We start from the raw sequence: 18,274 nt of genomic DNA on the forward strand, positions 1-18,274 counted from the left end.
GATTTAGTGTATGTTACAATTGTATGCATTCAGATAACGTTTTGCTAGTGAAGAAGGTAATTACATGATACCACAAAAAATTCTCTACTCATGGACCATCATTGATAGGTTAGAGGAATAAGAGCTAGAATTTGTCCTCTCTCTCTCTCTCTCTCTCTCTCTCTCTCTCTCTCTCTCTCTCTCTCTCTCTCTCTTAGTATTTATCCGTCCTTTGCTTCCTTCTCCAGTCACAGCTCCAACTTCGAAATGGTTAGATGCCGCATTCGCTGAAGACGTGACAGATAAATGGTAAATCTGAAAGGACCTTTCTCTACCTGTTAGGACTCGGAGAATGCTAGTGTCTGGGTCCCTGTTTTTATTTACCACAGTTTATTAAAAAACATTTATTTTCATTCTATTAGAGACAGAATCTTCAAGAGCAAGGACGTGACTGGGATGATGTGAAGTCTTGCATGCCCTTTCGATTAACTCCTTTTTTTCGTTTTAATTAACTAATTTTGTTTAATTTTTATTTATGAAGAATATTACCGTTATTATTTTGAAATTCTACTGTGGTTGGCCAGCGTCTCTCTCTCTCTCTCTCTCTCTCTCTCTCTCTCTCTCTCTCTCTCCTCTCTCTCTCTTCATTTTGAATTTTTATTATTCTCGCCTCTGATATCCCACTGACCTTTTGTCAGGTCGTGCAGGGTCTATTTCAAATATCTCTGCCGAACTGCTGAAGGTAAAACTCCAGAGCCCTTCCACCGGCCTTCTATTTTACTGTCTGCAGAGGTTTTTAAAGATGTGGTGCGTTTCTCATCTGTTACTCGAAGTCGCTGCGGACCCTCGTCCTCCTTGTTGACAGTCGAGGAGCGGGTTATCTTTGTTAACGAAGGAAACTGTAGGATAGCTATTGTTGACATGTTGTTGTCTTCTTTGTTGAATTTGATATTGATTGCAATGCCTTTTTTATGTTCTTGTTGGCATTTAGCCGTATAGATATGATTATTAAAACTGGTCTCTTTAATGATTTGGGGGATTTAAATTATTTTTGAAAAAAATCCAAGTTGAATTTGAGCATAATGACAGAGGATTTATTTTAAAGTTATTTTTGATATTTAGCCTAGCTAATAGCTACGCATTTTGAATGATCGTTTTTCTTGTGTATGTTTTCAGAAATTTAAGGTTAAGTTCTTTTAGTTTAATGATCTGTATTTTTTTATACTTTTGAGTAAATAATTCAAGATGTGTGTATTGTTATTTTGGTATAGATATAATGAGTAAAGTAATAGCCTTTTCATGATATTCATGGTGTAAGGATAGTTAGCTTTCCTCTCATGTTAAGGAATATGATTACAGTTTTCAATGTTGTTATGAGTAAATTGATAAGGGAAAATTGACGAGGGTCTGTTAAGTGTGTCAAGGTATAGAATGGATAAAAGGTTTTGCAGCTGAAGATATGGCAAGAAACTGTCGACAGATGGAACTCGTTTGAATTCATTTATATCATCCCAATGTCTTTTAAGGTAACACGTTCTGAAGTTTCACTTGTCTCCCGACGAATTCATGACCTGTCGCCCGGTAGTGCAAACCCTCTCCCGATGACTGCAGTCGAGATACCTGCAGTTTGAAGCTATGTGGGGTTTCCTTTAGGTAGTTCTTTGCCTTGTATTGTTTTGCATAACATAGCTTCATTCATTTCGTTGGAGGAGTTTCTCTTTATGGCTAAACGCAATATGGAGATTTTTCACGTAGATTTTTATACGGAAATGAATTCATTTATTTTATATCACAAATAAAAATCGATAAAACCGCGCGTGTAATGGTGATAAAATGAGTTCAGTAGTAATCAAACTGGTAATGTGTTGGTCGACTGCAGTCATAAATTTGCAGACTATTACTTGGAAGCTTATCCGATATAATCAGCTGTCTGATTCACGGGAGAAATTCTTGCAGCATTAGATTCACTTCAGCATTTTCGGAATAAACTGCTCAGCTATTTGGCATAAGAAAGCAACCTTTGCACTGAACCTAATCCAAGTATATTGTACCTCATAATGCGGCATTCATATCGATTCAAGAGCTTCTCCCTTAGACACCACTTAGCTTAAAGATTGAAATCTCACCAGCTGTTTCTCTCTCTCTCTCTCTCTCTCTCTCTCTCTCTCTCTCTCTCTCTCTCTCTCTCTCTGTGTGTGTGTGTGTGTGTGCGTGTATGTTGTATGTGTATAGAAATGTAAGTTGACATGTGTTTCATGTCAATCCATTTTTCTCTCAATAATGCGCAATTTAACCCAATTAATCGTTTTTTATTCATTATTACAATTAGGCTTCTCTCAGAGCTTGGTATCGTGTAATCTCATCCCCCCTTTTTTTTGTATTAACAGTGGTATAGATTAATTAATTGTACTTTATAAATGTTTAATTTCGGTATCACTCACATATTAGATGTATGCAAATTCGCGCTCTCCCCACATTAAGGGATTCCATTTCGTTAGTGAAATTTTTCAATAATAATGATAGTTATTATTATTATTATTATTATTATTATTATTATTATTTTTTTTTTTTTTTTTTTTTTTTGCTCTATCACAGTCATCCAATTCGACTGGTGGTATTTATAGTGTGGGATTCCTGGTTGCTCCTGCCTCCTTAGGAGTCCATCACTTTTCTTACTATGTGTGCCGTTTCTAGATCACACTCTTCTGCATGAGTCCTGGAGCTACTTCAGCCTCTAGTTTTTCTAGATTCCTTTTCAGGATCTTGGGATTGTGCCTAGTGCTCCTATGATTATGGGTACGATTTCCACTGGCATATCCCATATCCTTCTTATTTCTATTTTCAGATCTTGATACTTATCCATTTTTTCCCTCTCTTTCTCTTCAACTCTGGTGTCCCATGGTATTGCGACATCAATGAGTGATACTTTCTTCTTGACTTTGTCAATCAACGTCACGTCTGGTCTGTTTGCACGTATCACCCTATCCGTTCTGATACCATAGTCCAGAGGATCTTTGCCTGATCGTTTTCTATCACTCCTTCAGGTTGGTGCTCGTACCACTTATTACTGCAAGGTAGCTGATGTTTTCTTGCACAGGGTCCAGTGGAGGGCTTTTGCCACTGAATCATGCCTCTTTTTGTACTGGTTCTGTGCAAGTGCTGGGCATTCACTTGCTATGTGGTTTATGGTTTCATTTTTCGTATTGCACTTCCTACATATGGGAGAGATGTTATTTCCGTCTATCGTACTTTGGACATATCTGGTTCTTAGGGCCTGATCTTGTGCCGCTGTTATCATTCCTTCAGTTTCCTTCTTTAGCTCTCCCCTCTGTAGCCATTGCCATGTGTCATCGCTGGCTTAGTTCTTTAGTCTGTCCTCATGTATTGTCCGTGCATTGGTTTGTTGTGCCAGTCCTCTGTTCTTTCTGTCTTTCTCCTGTCTCTGTATATTTCTGGGTCTTCGTCTACTTTTATTAGTCCTTCTTTCCCATGCACTCTTTAGCCACTCGTCTTCACTGGTTTTCAGATATTGCCCCAGTGCTCTGTTTTCGATGTTGACGCAGTCCTCTATACTTAGTAGTCTCTCCCTCCTTCCTTTCGTGTTATGTATAGTCTGTCCGTATTTGCTCTTGGGTGTAGTGCTTTGTGTATTGTCATTTGTTTCCTGGTTTTCTGATCTATGCTGCGGAGTTCTGCCTTCGTCCATTCCACTATTCCTGCGCTGTATCTGATTACTGGCACTGCCCATGTTTATGGCTTTTATCATATTTCCGGCGTTGAGTTTTGACTTGAGTATCGCCTTGAGTCTCTGCATATATTCTTTCCTGATCGTGTCCTTCATCTCTTGGTGTTTTATATCTCCTCCTCCATTATTCCCAGGTATTTTATATCCTGTCTCATCTATGTGTTTGATGTTGCTCCCATCTGGTAGCTTTATCCCTTCAGTTCTCGTTAGCTTTGCCATTTTTGTATGTTGACTAAGGCGCATTTTTTCTTATTCCAAACTCCATCCTGATGTCCCCAGATACAATCCTTACAGTCTGGATTAGGGTATCTATTTCCTTGATGCTCTTACCATACAGCTTGATGTCGTCCATGAACATCAGATGGTTGATTTTGTTGCCTCTTTTCTTGAGTTGGTACCCGGCATCCATCTTCTGTAGTACTTTTGTCATGGGGAATCATGGCTACTACGAAGAGTAGTGGGGACAGTGAGTCGCCCTGGAAGATCCCTCCTCCTGAATATTAACCTCTGCTAGTCTTATTCCAGAGCTTGTAAGTATTGTATTCCAGTTGCGCATTGTATTTTGAGGAAGCTGATGGTATTTTCCTCTGCCCCATAATTTTATTTTTCAGGCATTCTATTAGCCATGTGTGTGGTATCATGTCGAAGGCTTTCTTATAGTCTATCCATGCCATGCTTAGGTTGGTTTTCCTTCTCCTACTGTTCTTCATTACCATTTTGACTATCCGGAGCTGGTCTTTTGTGCCCCTACACTTCCTTCTGCAGCCTTTCTGTTGGTGGGGATGGTGTTTGTCTCCTCTAGGTAGTTGTATAGCCTTTCACTGATGATACCTGTTAGTAACTTCCACATTATTGGTAGGCAGGTGATAGGCCTGTAGTTACTGGCTATATTTCCCTTACTCTTGTCTTTTTGTACTAAGGATGTTCTTCCTGTGGTCATCCATTTGGGTGCTTGGTGATTTGAGATACAATGCTGGAGTTGTTCTGCTATACGTGGGTGTAGGGCCTTGAAGTTTTTGAGCCAGTATCCATGGACTTCATCGGGACCTGGGGCTTTCCAGTTTGGCATTTTCTTTAGTTGTGTCTGACTGTGTCTGTCGTGATGTCTGTGAATCTTTGTTTTATTCTCCCTGTTTCTTCTTCCTTGACTTCCTGGAGCCATGTTGCATGTTTGTTGTGTGATACCGGATTGCTCCATATGTTTTCCCAGAGTCTCTTACTTGGTTCGGCTTCAGGAATTTCTGGGTGGTTGTCTTCCCCTCTTAGTTGGCTGTATAGTCTTTTCTGGTTAGTGCCGAATAGTTTGTTCTCTTGGTATCCCTTATTCCTGTTCATGTACCGTTGGATCTTGTGTGCTTTGGCCTTAAGCCTCTGTTTTACATCTTCTATTGTGTTGTTTAGTCCCCTCTCTTGTACTTTGTATTTCTCGTTGAGTTCCTCCCTTGTTTTCTTGCTTCTTAGCCTTTTTTCTGCCATCTCTTTCAGTTTACTCAAGTCAGATCTCATCACCATGATTTGCTTTTCCAAGCGCCTTTTCCAAGGAGGTTGCTGTTTTGGTTTCTGTTGGGTTGGTTGTGACGGTGGTGTTGGTGTTCGAATCCCCATCAGTTCTGCTACTAATCTTGCTCCTGCATATGTCAAGTTATTTGTTTCTGTGATACTGGTGGTGTGTATTAGGCCCATTATTTCATTGACCTCACTTGTTTTCTCCCTTAATTTCTTGGGTGTTGTAGGCTTTCATGGAGGGGATCATTGTTCTCTCTGTATCTGGCTCCATCCATTGTCTAATCTTTTCTACCCATTCCGTCCTCTCTGTCACTTCGTCGGTGTTTCTTCGTGTGTCGTTGTTTGATACCTCATCCTCCCTGTCGTCTTCGTGCATCGTCTCTCAGTTCGTCTTCGTGTAATTCGTTGTCGTGTGACATTTCCCTTTCCAGTTCTTCTCTTTCTGTTGGGGAGAGCCAGTTCTTTTTCTTTATGTTCCTTACTTGGTCTGCCAGCCTCTGCTCTGTTTGGGGGGTGTTATTCCTCTCATTCCAGATGTTGACCAATCTTCTTCTATATCCTCTCTCCGTCGGGTTGCTTCTGATGTAGCATCTCCATATTTCCTTATTTTCTTCTCTTGTCCATTTCTTCCTTTTTGCCTCTGTAGCTCCAATTATTATTATTATTATTATTATTATTATTATTGAAAAAGAAACCCACAAAATCACTGTGTAAAGTGTTTACTTCTAAGTATTTACATTTAATTTTACTCCACGTTACACTGATTTTGTGGGTTTCTTTTTTAATCTTCAGAAGAAAACTGAAAGAAGTTTTTATTTGGTTCATCAATCATTATTATTATTATTATTATTATTATTATTATTATTTTATTATTATTATTATTATTATTAAGGAAAATTTAGGCAGTTGGATGAAAAAATTGATACCTATGGAAGTAGGCCTGCAACTTCGGTATAATGCAAGAAAAATGTGGCCATTTTTCAATCATTCACTTCACTAAGTGGCCTCATAGGGACCTATCATTTGAAGGACAAAAGAGTTGGAAATATGATCCGATTGTATTCATTTCTTTCCATGAGGATAAATTGGCTATCCCATGTTTCATGCCGTGTTAAATTATTTCCTGCTCCATACTTGTTTTTGACGTCTATTTTTAAAGGCGACGACACAGTGCACCTTTAATCTTTTAATTGTTCGTCCTTTAGGATGTGTTGTAAGTTATTTATGTTTAGGCTTCGCCTAAATTTAGTACGCCAACGATATATATATATGTATATATATATATATATATACACATATGAATATAATTTTTATTACATAATTATATAATATTGCATTAAGCCATTCCGCCTGAAGGGTCACTGCTACATTTATCATCTAACAGTTTGAAAGGGGAAGAACTGCCGGTGCAGAGAACACTTAAATTGAAGGCTCCTCATCAGTTCTGTTTGTCGATCCCCCCCGCAACCCCAAGGGGGTTAAGTGTCGTCAGTGTGCCTCATGCATTGCGTAATGTTCTTTGCAGCCTGGCCTCGGCCCAAAGCTGCAGTCCCTTTCGTTCCTTTTACTCTAACTCCGTTCATATTCTCTTTCTTCCATCTTACTTTCCTATCACTCCTAACATTTGATTTATTGTTCAGTTGCGAAATTTTCTTCTTGTTACACCTTTTAAACCTTTTACGGTCCATTTCCGTTTCAGCGCTAAATAACCTTATAGGTCCTACTGCTTGGCCTTTGGGCTAAATTCTATATTCAGTTCAGTTTAATCCCCCCCCCCCTCCCCAGCACACTGCACTATTCATTTATTGGTTATACTGTCCAGGTATCTGTAATCTATCGATTTTGTTGTGTATTTTTTAATGTCCTTGCTTCCCATATACATTTTTTTACCGTTAGTATCAAACGTCTTGCATAAACATTCAGTAACACACCGGATATCACCTTTACCCCTTATGAAAATGAACAATAATATCTAGCCACTTTTTTTGGAACTTTTCTTTAATTCAAGTATATATACACATCCTGTTCTATCACTCATCACACTTTCGACATAGTAGCATCTCATGTGATCCCATCACTCCTACTGATTAGCAGAACTCGTACAGATTTCCAGCGACATCCTTCCCTTCAGGTGTATGAGACTCTGCTGAAGGAGTCTCGAGCTTTAACTATATTAAGTGTAACTTTTTATGTATATCTTACTTTGTAGAAACATCATTGAAAATATCAACAAATGTAGCGCGAAAGTTGGGTGTTGTGCGTAAGGTCTCACATATGTGTAACTGGTAAAATCAACCTGTTTTAGGTCATTTGTCCTTCTTTTACTGGAATGCTGTTCTCCTATGCCTGCTTCTGACAGATATTCATCTCATTTAGTTCATGGTGGCAGGTCACGTTTTTGTTTCCTAATATTGGCAATGATGACTTAGGCCATCAACGGATGGTCTCTCGTTTGTCAATTTTTCACAAGTTGTACTTGAACAGAGATCTTCCACAGTCACAAGTGATCCCTCATCCTCGTTTCCTGCCGAGAGCAACCAAAGTTGCTGAGCAGCAGCACCAATATGCAGGAAATGTGTCTCCTCGCTGTCGAACTTCTCAGTTCTAGGAGTCCTTTCTTCCTCTCACCGTTGGACTGTGTCACAGTCTTGTGAGGATGTCGTGTAATTGGACCTTCACAAGTTAAGCGAAGATGCAAAGCATTACTACCCAATACAATTCTCCTTGTTTTTTAATTATTTTACTTACATTTTCATGTATATTAATTTTAATTAGCACAATATTCTTTCGAAGTTTGAATTTCAAGTCAGTGGCCCTTGTGGGCTTGTTCCACATGAAGAGGATTCATCTTCTGAATAATGATGATAATAATAATGATAATATCTTTCAATTCATCAACGTCTGCATTGCATTTGCATCCCCAGCAGTCACTTCACATATATTCTCATGCTTAGCATCGATCCCTTCCATGTCTCTACCATTCAGCTTTGCCTTTCTGTTGGCGTCCAGGGTCAACAAATCTTCAAAATTCTCACTCCACCGACCAAGTATTTGCATTCAGTTCGGAGATCATCTTTTATTCAGAGGCAATCTATTCATAAATATATTTTTCTGCATATGCTCTGTATACGTTTAAACGGTCTTCTCTCTAGTTTGCACTTGGTACTTCAGATAATAATGTTTCCCTTCATTAAACCTTCATTGTACTTGTATTTAACAACACTGTGTGAACCCATCCTCTAACTTTCATTATTCCTCATGTAATCTTTCCCCCACCATGTTTGTATTTATAGTCTGTTTTCTTTTTGTACCATATTCTCTCTCATTTGTAACTAAGCTCCTAAATCTTAAACACACATGCAGACACTGGGTCACCTCATCCTATCCAACATTTTTTAAAACTTAACATTCACTTCATTTAAATAATGATCGGGTCAGCCTCCAGCCATTCTTCATAAAACTAAATTCTTCCGATTGCTTTTATAGTGTGTTCAGTATTAGCATATAATCTGACACACTTTTTATTTCCTCTGTATGCTTACGAATATCCTTTGTGAAAACCACGAATTTCCAAAAACTTAGCCCCTGCCCAACTTCGGGATACCGACCTTCTACCAGACAACTTTCAGATAACTGAAATGCCATTTCCGGAGTCACCAACTCGTTTATGAAAAAAGATGTATGATTATATATATATATATATATATATATATATATATATATATATATATATATATATATATATATATATATATATATATTAGAAGGTGTTGAAGAAGAATGCATTAAATTTATGTTACTTTATTCTCATCGCGACGTTTCGAGACCAATGTCTCATCATTCAGGCTAAAATAAAAGATAAAAAACTGATATACAATACAGCATTAAATTATTTTGTTGACATAAAAAAACACATTTAATAAAGTAATACTAGGAAAGTCACAACATTGAAATGCAAGTTACTGTAAAAAATGAAATGAAATAAAACGAAATATATAAAAATAAATAAAAAGGTATTATTAAAATTAGGAATAATTAAAAAAGACACCTTGTCTCAGCGACGTTCGGTTGCTGTATGGGAAACGCATCGAAAGTAAACAAGAAGAAGGGCCTGGTTTAAGCTATGTGCAAGGGAACATTTGAAGAGTAGTTGTTCAAGGTTGGAACTAGTTTCTTTATAGCTAGGGATTCTAAAATTGGAAGGTGATGTTCGTATGGACTTGATAACGATATCTTGAAATCCTTATAGTTTATACTATTTTTACAAAATTTCCCATGATTTCTAATGTTAGATAGTTCTGGGTTGGACAGTTTACACCCTGTACGGAAACTAATACCCATATGTGCATCACATCTCCCCTTAAGCAAGCGGCGCGTGTTTCCAATGTAAGTCTGCCTATTGCATCGGCAGCAAGTATAAATGTAGACAACGCCGGATTGCATTAAGGAAGGTAATCTCTCTTTATGACGCAATATATTACCCCGATAGTTCTAGGGTTCATTAAGATAAACTTCACATCAACAGCTGGAAAATGATTCATTAAAATTCTCCTTAAGTGAGGTAAAAAAGAGGTGTCATGCATATAAGGAAATCGTATATAAAACTTGAGTTTCTGGGCCAAATGTATTGCTGCTGGAGGAAGAAATGAAATTTCCAAATTTTTCCTGACATATTTCATAAAGAGATTAGGAAGGTAACAATATGATTTAAAATAATCGTAAAGGATTACGAAGTGTTTAAATCATCTTTATTAAAGAAAGGAGCCCATCTAGTTTTAATAAAGATGATTTAAACACTTCGTAAATTGAGTAAAAAGGAAGACTTGATATTTTCAAAACCAGATAAAGGTACAGGAACCGTTATTCTAAACAGGGTCGATTACATTCATAAGATGCAAACCATTTTATCGGATGATTAAAAATTTCTGAAAATTGGTGAAAAGGATTTTAAACTTATTTTTAGAAACGAGGACAGAATCAACCGTTTTATAAAGTCCCTAAAGGACAAGCGTACAATTAATCAGGCTACTTACGACGAGCTCTTCGTCATTGGCTCTTCTTTTGGTGTCATGTATGGGCTTCCGAAAATACAAAAGGAAGATATTCCTATGAGGCCAATCATTTCGTCTTATACAACACCTAGCTACAAAACTGCCAAATATCTCATCCATTTACTGGAAAGCTTTTTTAATAATGACCTTAGTCTTTCTAATTCCTTAGAATTTAAAAACAGTATTTTGTGTCAGAAACTCAAGTTTTATATATGATTTCCTTATATGCATAACACCTCTTTTTTACCTCACTTAAGGAGAATTTTAATGAATCATTTTCCAGCTGTTGATGTGAAGTTTATCTTAATGAACCCTAGAACTATCGGTAATATGTTGCGTCATAAAGAGAGATTACCTTCCTTAATGCAATCCGGCGTTGTCTACATTTATACTTGCTGCCGATGCAATCGGCAGACTTACATTGGAAACACGCGCCGCTTGCTTAAGGGGAGATGTGATGCACATATGGGTATTAGTTTCCGTACAGGGTGTAAACTGTCCAACCCAGAACTATCTAACATTAGAAATCATGGGAAATTTTGTAAAAATAGTATAAACTATAAGGATTTCAAGATATTGTTATCAAGTCCATACGAACATCACCTTCCAATTTTAGAATCTCTAGCTATAAAGAAAATAGTTCCAACCTTGAACAACTACTCTTCATCTGTTCCCTTGCACATAGCTTAAACCAGGCCTTTCTTCTTGTTTACTTTCGATGCGTTTCCCATACAGCAACCGAACGTCGCTGAGACAAGGTGTCTTTTTTTTAATTATTCCTAATTTTAATAAGCCTCTTTATTTATTTTTATACATTTCGTTTTATTTTATTTCATTTTTTACAGTAACTTGTATTTCAATGTTGTGACTTTCCTAGTATTACTTTATTCAATGTGTTTTTTTTATGTCAACAAAATAATTTAATGCTGTATTGTATATCAGTTTTTTTTTTTTATCTATTTTAGCCTGAATGATGAGACATTGTCTCGAAACGTCGCGATGAGAATAAAGTAACATAAATTTAATGCATTCTTCTTCAACACCTTCTAATATATTATTATATATATATATATATATATATTTATATTATATATATATATATATATATATGTATTATATATATATTAGAAATTGATACACATACATGCATAAATAGAGATATGCTGTTTGTAAAAAGGGTGTTCTTTTGAAGCGTAGGTTCGCTCGTTAGAATTACAACCACCTTGGTGCTCTGTTATGCTGCTATTTAAGAAAAGCAGTTATCGTTTGATGGTAGTTTTAGTCTCTGGCTGACAGTTTTCATCGAGCTTTCGCTGCTGTTAGTTCATTGGATTTGCTGACAGCGCTTTCTGTCGTGCTTTCTGGTGCTTGTGTTTGTTATTCATTCCCTCATATTTTCTCTCATTATTTTCACGTTTTTTTCGTCGTGTCAAGTTTATGATATCGATTTATGGTGTCCTTTCATGTACCCTTTAGATATCATCATTAGAATAAGATATATGAAAGCGTACAAAAGCTGTCACAGTCACAGTAATGCTAACATACATAAACATAAACGTGAATCTAACAATAGGCAGGTTTTCTAGAACTAGAGAAAGAGCATTTTCCTCCAACGCTTTGATACTATACAATTACGCATTCATGCTCCTCCTTTCAAAACGATACAAATCCAAACTGTCGGTATAGATGCTTTCTCTCTCTCTCTCGCTCTCTCGTGTTGGCTTCCCCTCGCATGTCCCCTTCTCCTCTCAGTTGACATTCCCTTGTTTTTAACCCCCTCGTGCACATATCAGCTCCCCCCTTCTGTGCATCCACATCCCCCGTGGCACTTCACTCGCTTGTCAGACTCGCTATAATTGACCCGGTCTAAGTGAACGCTATCACCATACTAAGAAACCTACCTCGAAACCACTTATGAGCAAAGACCAATGAGATGGGCCACACACTTTTTTTCTTATAGCCCAGGCCCGAAGAAAAGTCGAAAATAAAGAGAGAGGAGAAGTATGGGGCTTAACAACGAAGGAGGGATGTACTAAACTTCCTTAAGACAGGGAGTGTTATAAAGTCTGGAAATTTCAAAGCCTGGCAGCAGCAGAAGAGAGACGGTCAGTGGACCGTGTGATCCCAGGATAACTGATTTCCAGAGCAAACATGAGAAGAGGAGGCCTGACGTAACAGATTTCCCATTTCTCCTGGACCAGATTTACTGAAGGAGAAAAGGTTCAAATTCTTACTTGAGGAAATTTAATTCCTTTAATATGTATTTCATCATACTCGTTGGCCTTGTGATCTACTGAGTGAGAACATGACGTCTCCTCCTTCTGAAGATCAAACAATAAATCATCTACCTGACAATAGAGACTTCCCTTCCAAAATACCTTGACATATACAAGACGTCCATACGTCATATTTATGTATGTGTATATATGTATATAGTTGTATATTATAAATATATTTCTTTATTTATATATATATACATAACATACTATATATGTATATTATTATATAAATATTAATATATATATATAATATATAATATATATATATTATATAACCTCTCGTGATTCAGTAGTCAAATGTCACTATACATCGTTGTTTTTCAACCGTGCGGCGGTTCGAATCCCACTGGTGACGAAGCACTTATTATACTCCTTGGGTATAATCTATTCCCGAGGTATAGTGAATTGGATATTCAAACGTTGTTTGTAGCTTAATATTTCAAAATATAAAAAATGCCACGGTGTATGTGACAAAATTTATTTATTATAATAATATATGTATATATACATGTATATGTATAATACATGTATATTATATATATATATATGTATGTATGTATGTATGTATGTATATATATGTGTGTGTGAGTGTGTGTATTCGTGCGTGTGTGTAGAAGACGTGTAAGAAAGGAAGGACTATTATATCCTAAAAGCGGAAAGTTGGGCGAGATGCAGGTGAATGGCGCATTGTGAGGGTGTGTGTGTGCGTGCGTGTGTGTATACATACATGTTGGTTACAGATGAGTTTTGATTTTTCCATGTGCTATAATCTACGCATACGCACAAACACACACACGCACATTATGTATAATCAATATTTGTTACATACACTGTGACTTTTTTATTAACAAATACCAAGTCCCATATATCCTTTATTTATCATATTCACAACCGCGGGAATAACTCACACGTGTGTGTGTGTGTGTGTGTGTGTGAATATGTAGTATATGTACGTATGTATCTGAATTTATTTAAGGTGTTAATTCCTCGTTGGACGAGTGGTTTTCGCGCTCGGCTGCCAATCCGGTGGTCCGAAGTTCGAATCCCCGCTCGGCCAATGCGGAATCAGAGGAATTTATTTCTGGTGATAGAAATTCATTTCTCGATATAGTGCGGTTCGGATCCCACAATAAGCCGTAGGTCCCGTTGCTAGGTGACCAATTGGTTCCTAGCCACGTAAAAAAAATATCTAATCCCTCGGGCCAACCTTAGGAGAGCTATTAATCAGCTCAGTGGTCTGGTAAAACTAAGATATACTTTTTATATAAGGTGTTTGTGATATCTCACATAAAAAGATAAGAAAACACATCATCAGCACTTTGAACGTAGTATATATTCACATCCAAACACCCTCACAATTCCCCATTCGTCTGAATCTTGCACAACATTCCGCTTCTAGGATATTAAGGCCTTTCTCTTCTTACACATTTTTTATAGACCTTCTTAGATTTTTTGCTCTTAACACCGCCAGATGTTGCTCACTTTTTAACAGCCTGTTGGTTTTTTTTATTTTATTATTATTTTTTTTTTTATATTCAGTATGTTCACTTCCTTTTTATACAGGAGAGATGGCTCAGCTGATATATTGCTATCAAAAGCGCGTTTTATCCTCCAAGTCCGATTGTTCAAACGTTCATTAACGATCGCTCACCTCTTCCGTTACCCAGATGATATCATCTGTTGCCCTCTGCTGACCACGAGGAGGTGGAAGTAAGATTTTATATCAGTAGATTCAAGTTTATTGTCAGAGAATTTTGTAGTTTAATTCTTAGAAGTTTTGTAGGCCTTGCCGTCAAGTCGTCAGTTGCCTTCCTTTTCACTGTTGCACGTATTTGCTGTCTCTCTAGTTGGGTTTCCATATGCATAAGTTTCTTCCCAGGCTTTTGTCACACATTGCCACTATCTTTTCATGTTGTTCTTGGAATGATCACAGAAACGTTTCATGGCAGACATGATCAACCATCCACTTCTTTCTCGAACACTGTATTTTCTTACTTGTGGCTGACTACTACGTGCAAGGTATGTCTAGATGCGGGAGAGATTCCAAAAGATTGGATGAGAGGAATATTTGTTTCGTATATAAATTAAAGTGTTAAGGAAACTGTATAATAATCGCAGGGTCAGATAAATTTGTTCAACAAATTCAAAAGGCATACTTTAATATTTTGAGTGAGAAATTAATCACAGTAGCACCTCCAAATGTGTGCGCTGCAGGGGGGGCCGGGGCGGTTGGTTGCTTTCCATTCTTGCATGTGGATAGAGAAAAGTACTTGGTGTTATGAAAAAGGGACTAAAACACTTCTAAGTTCCCCGCACACGTTTTTCAGATTAGGCTTTCTTATTAATGACATGTCAAACGCAAAAGGAATCAGATTGAAAACTGTGAAAGATCTCATTTGTATCGAGTTCTAACACTCCATCCCAAAAGAATTCATCCTTTCTGTCTCTTGTGTTTCCCTCTAAGCTGAAATAAAGAAAACAATCTAGCTTTCAGAGACTGCGAGCCAGCTGGCTCAGATATTTGGCCCTGTTCTCTGTATATTTCAAGTAATATATTAGTAACACAATTTAATTCTTGCAGGTGGCCTGAAGTACAAAGGCTATTTGATCTATTTTTTGAGTTTCTCTGCAGTGTGTATGGATTTAAGCAAGCGAACAAATGAAACACTCAGGTTCCTTGCGATTGAAGCTGCAAAGCTGCTTCATGAGAAAAACCCATACATCGTGATTTTTCAATTTTTTATTTTCTCTTCATAGTTACACTATAAGAAGCTCCTTTATTTCCTCCTGCATTTAGATTCTTATCTTTTATTGCTTTTTTTTAACCTCTCAGCGTGATTATCATGTTTTCATATCAATATTGGTTTGTATCTTTCAGTTTATAATTTTATTCACAGTGTAATCAACACTTTTATTTTTACCCGTATTTATTTCATCCTATTGCTTTTTTCTCTGACTATAATAACGGTGTAATTATCTCACATATTTTCTTGCTTACGTCAGTTTCAGTTTTTTCATATTTTTCTTTCAATGATAGTGATAGGAATATCAAAATGGAAACGTATTTTATTTTTAGAAATAAATACACTTTCTCATGTTTTTTGCATCGACATGGAAACTAATTTTATTTTTATAAATGCACCTCATGTGTTTGATATCAATATGGAAACTACTTTTATTTTTAGAAATATACATTCTCTCGTGTTGAAATTCGGGATAATAACAAGACGCAAAAATCATTCTTACGACACTCCTGCCTTTGAAAAGCCTGACATGCTTGGCAAGAGAGTTTGGCATTCGTCCTGATTATTTTGCATTTTTATGAAGACCTCAGTTCTTTCAGGAGCGGGTACAAACAACAATGTTTCCTCTTGTATCAGAAGGTACAAAGATCCGGGCATTTAAACGGAAGAAACAATTAGGGTGTATATTTAGCTACTATAAATTTTATGAGATGCTAACATAAAACTTAAACTTGTAAAGTTCTCATAGCAAAGCACTTAAAACATAGCTCAATAAATGTTAGATGTCAGAATATAGATATGGACGAAGGAAGAGTAAAGCAAGATTTTTTTCCTCTTTGTTTCTTATCAAGTAGTGTAATCGAGGTGAAACATGACAGCTTATGTCCTCTTCGGAACTGAAGAAGTCCTCTCTCTCTCTCTCTCTCTCTCTCTCTCTCTCTCTCTCTCTCTCTCTCTCTCTCTCTCTCTCTCTCTCTCTCTCTCTCTCTCTAAGGAGGGCAGAAAGTATTTTTCAAAACTACGAGCAGGGAAAAATATTTTTCACCTTCGCAAACACATTTTTTTGTTGCTTCCTCATCCTACGTATTGTTCTTGAAGAAATGTGCATTTCCCCTATTCGGAAAACTATCGATTTCAGCTCTCTCTCTCTCTCTCTCTCTCTCTCTCTCTCTCTCTCTCTCTCTCTCTCTCTCTCTCTCTCTCTCTCTCTGACCGTATTGGTAAGGCTGTAATCTTGATATCAGAGGATGAAGGCATGCTTTCTTATTCGTCGTGTCATGTGAATGACTCGAGAAGAACCCAACAGACCCATTAAGAACAATTAATACCTGAAACGTCTACATTAGTGATGCAATATCTTCCAATTATAAGAGATTGATAATCAGTGGACTCCTTGAGCACAACGTTTCTGGAATAGAATTACCGATTTTAGTTAGAAGGAACTTATTGAACACAATATTTCTGAAATGGATTTCCATATGTAAGAAAGAGGCACGTCTTATGATTCATGATTTCACAGTTGTTCATATAGAATCAAATAAATTATGTCTCAAGAATGGGAATGAGCGTTGCATAACTAATGCAGTTGAGATGAGTAATGAAACCATACAGTGGGGCCATTTATCAGATAGGATTCCCTTAGACTAGAAGTCCAGGGAGGTCTCTCACCTATAGCCTAGTACCCGAAGTTCTGCTGTGAGTCTCTTGTTGATTCCGCTCACAGAGTAGTACTTTTTCATGGTTAACACAGTGTACGTAGTGAAGTTCGGGCATAGTATTTCTAATATGCGGAAGCGTTACCTAATCAATTTCAGTAATTGCGTGAAGTGAAGCGTGGTTAAGTGACTCAGGCAGACGAATTGGCTGAAATTTATTAAATTTCCTTAATTTATTCATAGTTCGGTATGAAATCTGACAGCAATTCCTCCGAATTCCTGACGATATACAAGTCTCCAAACAAGTTAAAAGAGGCAGAGAAATGTAGCAAGGCTTTGAAAACTCAGGAGTCACATCAATCAATATATGTAGTAGTAGGCCTCTCAGGCGAATCTCTAAAACTCAATTTGAAGATATTAGCGTGAAATATGTAGTGTAAGGTCCTTTGCTAGACCCAGTCCACATCTCTAGATAAATAATGTTTTGCAGATTAGATACCGGTATTCAATGAAAACGAAACCAGAGAGTACTGCAGTTTAGCATGATAGGAAGTGAGGATACTTTGATAATTTTATTAATACTGTTGATTATAAAGTCGTAGGAATGAATTATTTGAAAACATGAGGTCATCCTTTTCTGCTTGCTTGCGTTTTTTTAATGTACTGATCATGTCAAGTGAGAATAGGCTTGTGTTTGTGGTACTTGCTTGACATAAATTAGCCGATTTTATGGCTGTAGTGGCAGTTGCGCATGGTCAGCCTGTCAGTGATGTCAAGGCCTAGAAGAGAATAAGGGGCCGGATTTGGAACTCTGGATTTGGTGCAACCAACCGAGATGATTTGAAATGAGTGTGCACCCTCATATAAGGGAACGTATACTCTTCCTCATAATGTCTTGCTTTTGTCGGTGACTTAATTTATTTGAAAATCTAAGCTTTCGCTTTATCAAACCTGTTCAGAGTTCTGAGAAGATCTGCCTTTGTTAATTCATGCTGCTGTATTGGTTAACTTTTCTATTGGTCCCATTTCCACCTTAGATTTTAACAGGTATATGTTCGTGTGAAAATAATTCTGCCTTGAACAAAATACATGTATTAGTCTTCTGCACTTTTTAAGGAACAAAGCACGAGTATCCGAGAGTCAGACTCCTGCTCTGTTTTTCCGTCTCATTTTGTTAGTTGCCTCAACTGTGTCCAAGGGACCTATTAAATTCGGCAAAATACGCTGGGAGTTGTCTCTCTCTCTCTCTCTCTCTCTCTCTCTCTCTCTCTCTCTCAAACACGATTTCCCTTTCGTTGATCCATATAAAAATGCA

General features: G+C 37.2%; 1 protein-coding gene across 3 annotated transcripts in view; it reads left to right on the forward strand.

The window, feature by feature from the left end:
• The window catches only part of LOC135217483 (uncharacterized), an 817,028-nt gene that overhangs the window by 733,418 nt on the left and 65,336 nt on the right, over positions 1-18,274 (forward strand). The window lies entirely within an intron of this gene.

The sequence above is a fragment of the Macrobrachium nipponense genome, chromosome 7 (assembly GCF_015104395.2).
Source record: "Macrobrachium nipponense isolate FS-2020 chromosome 7, ASM1510439v2, whole genome shotgun sequence".
NCBI classification, from domain to species: domain Eukaryota; kingdom Metazoa; phylum Arthropoda; class Malacostraca; order Decapoda; family Palaemonidae; genus Macrobrachium; species Macrobrachium nipponense.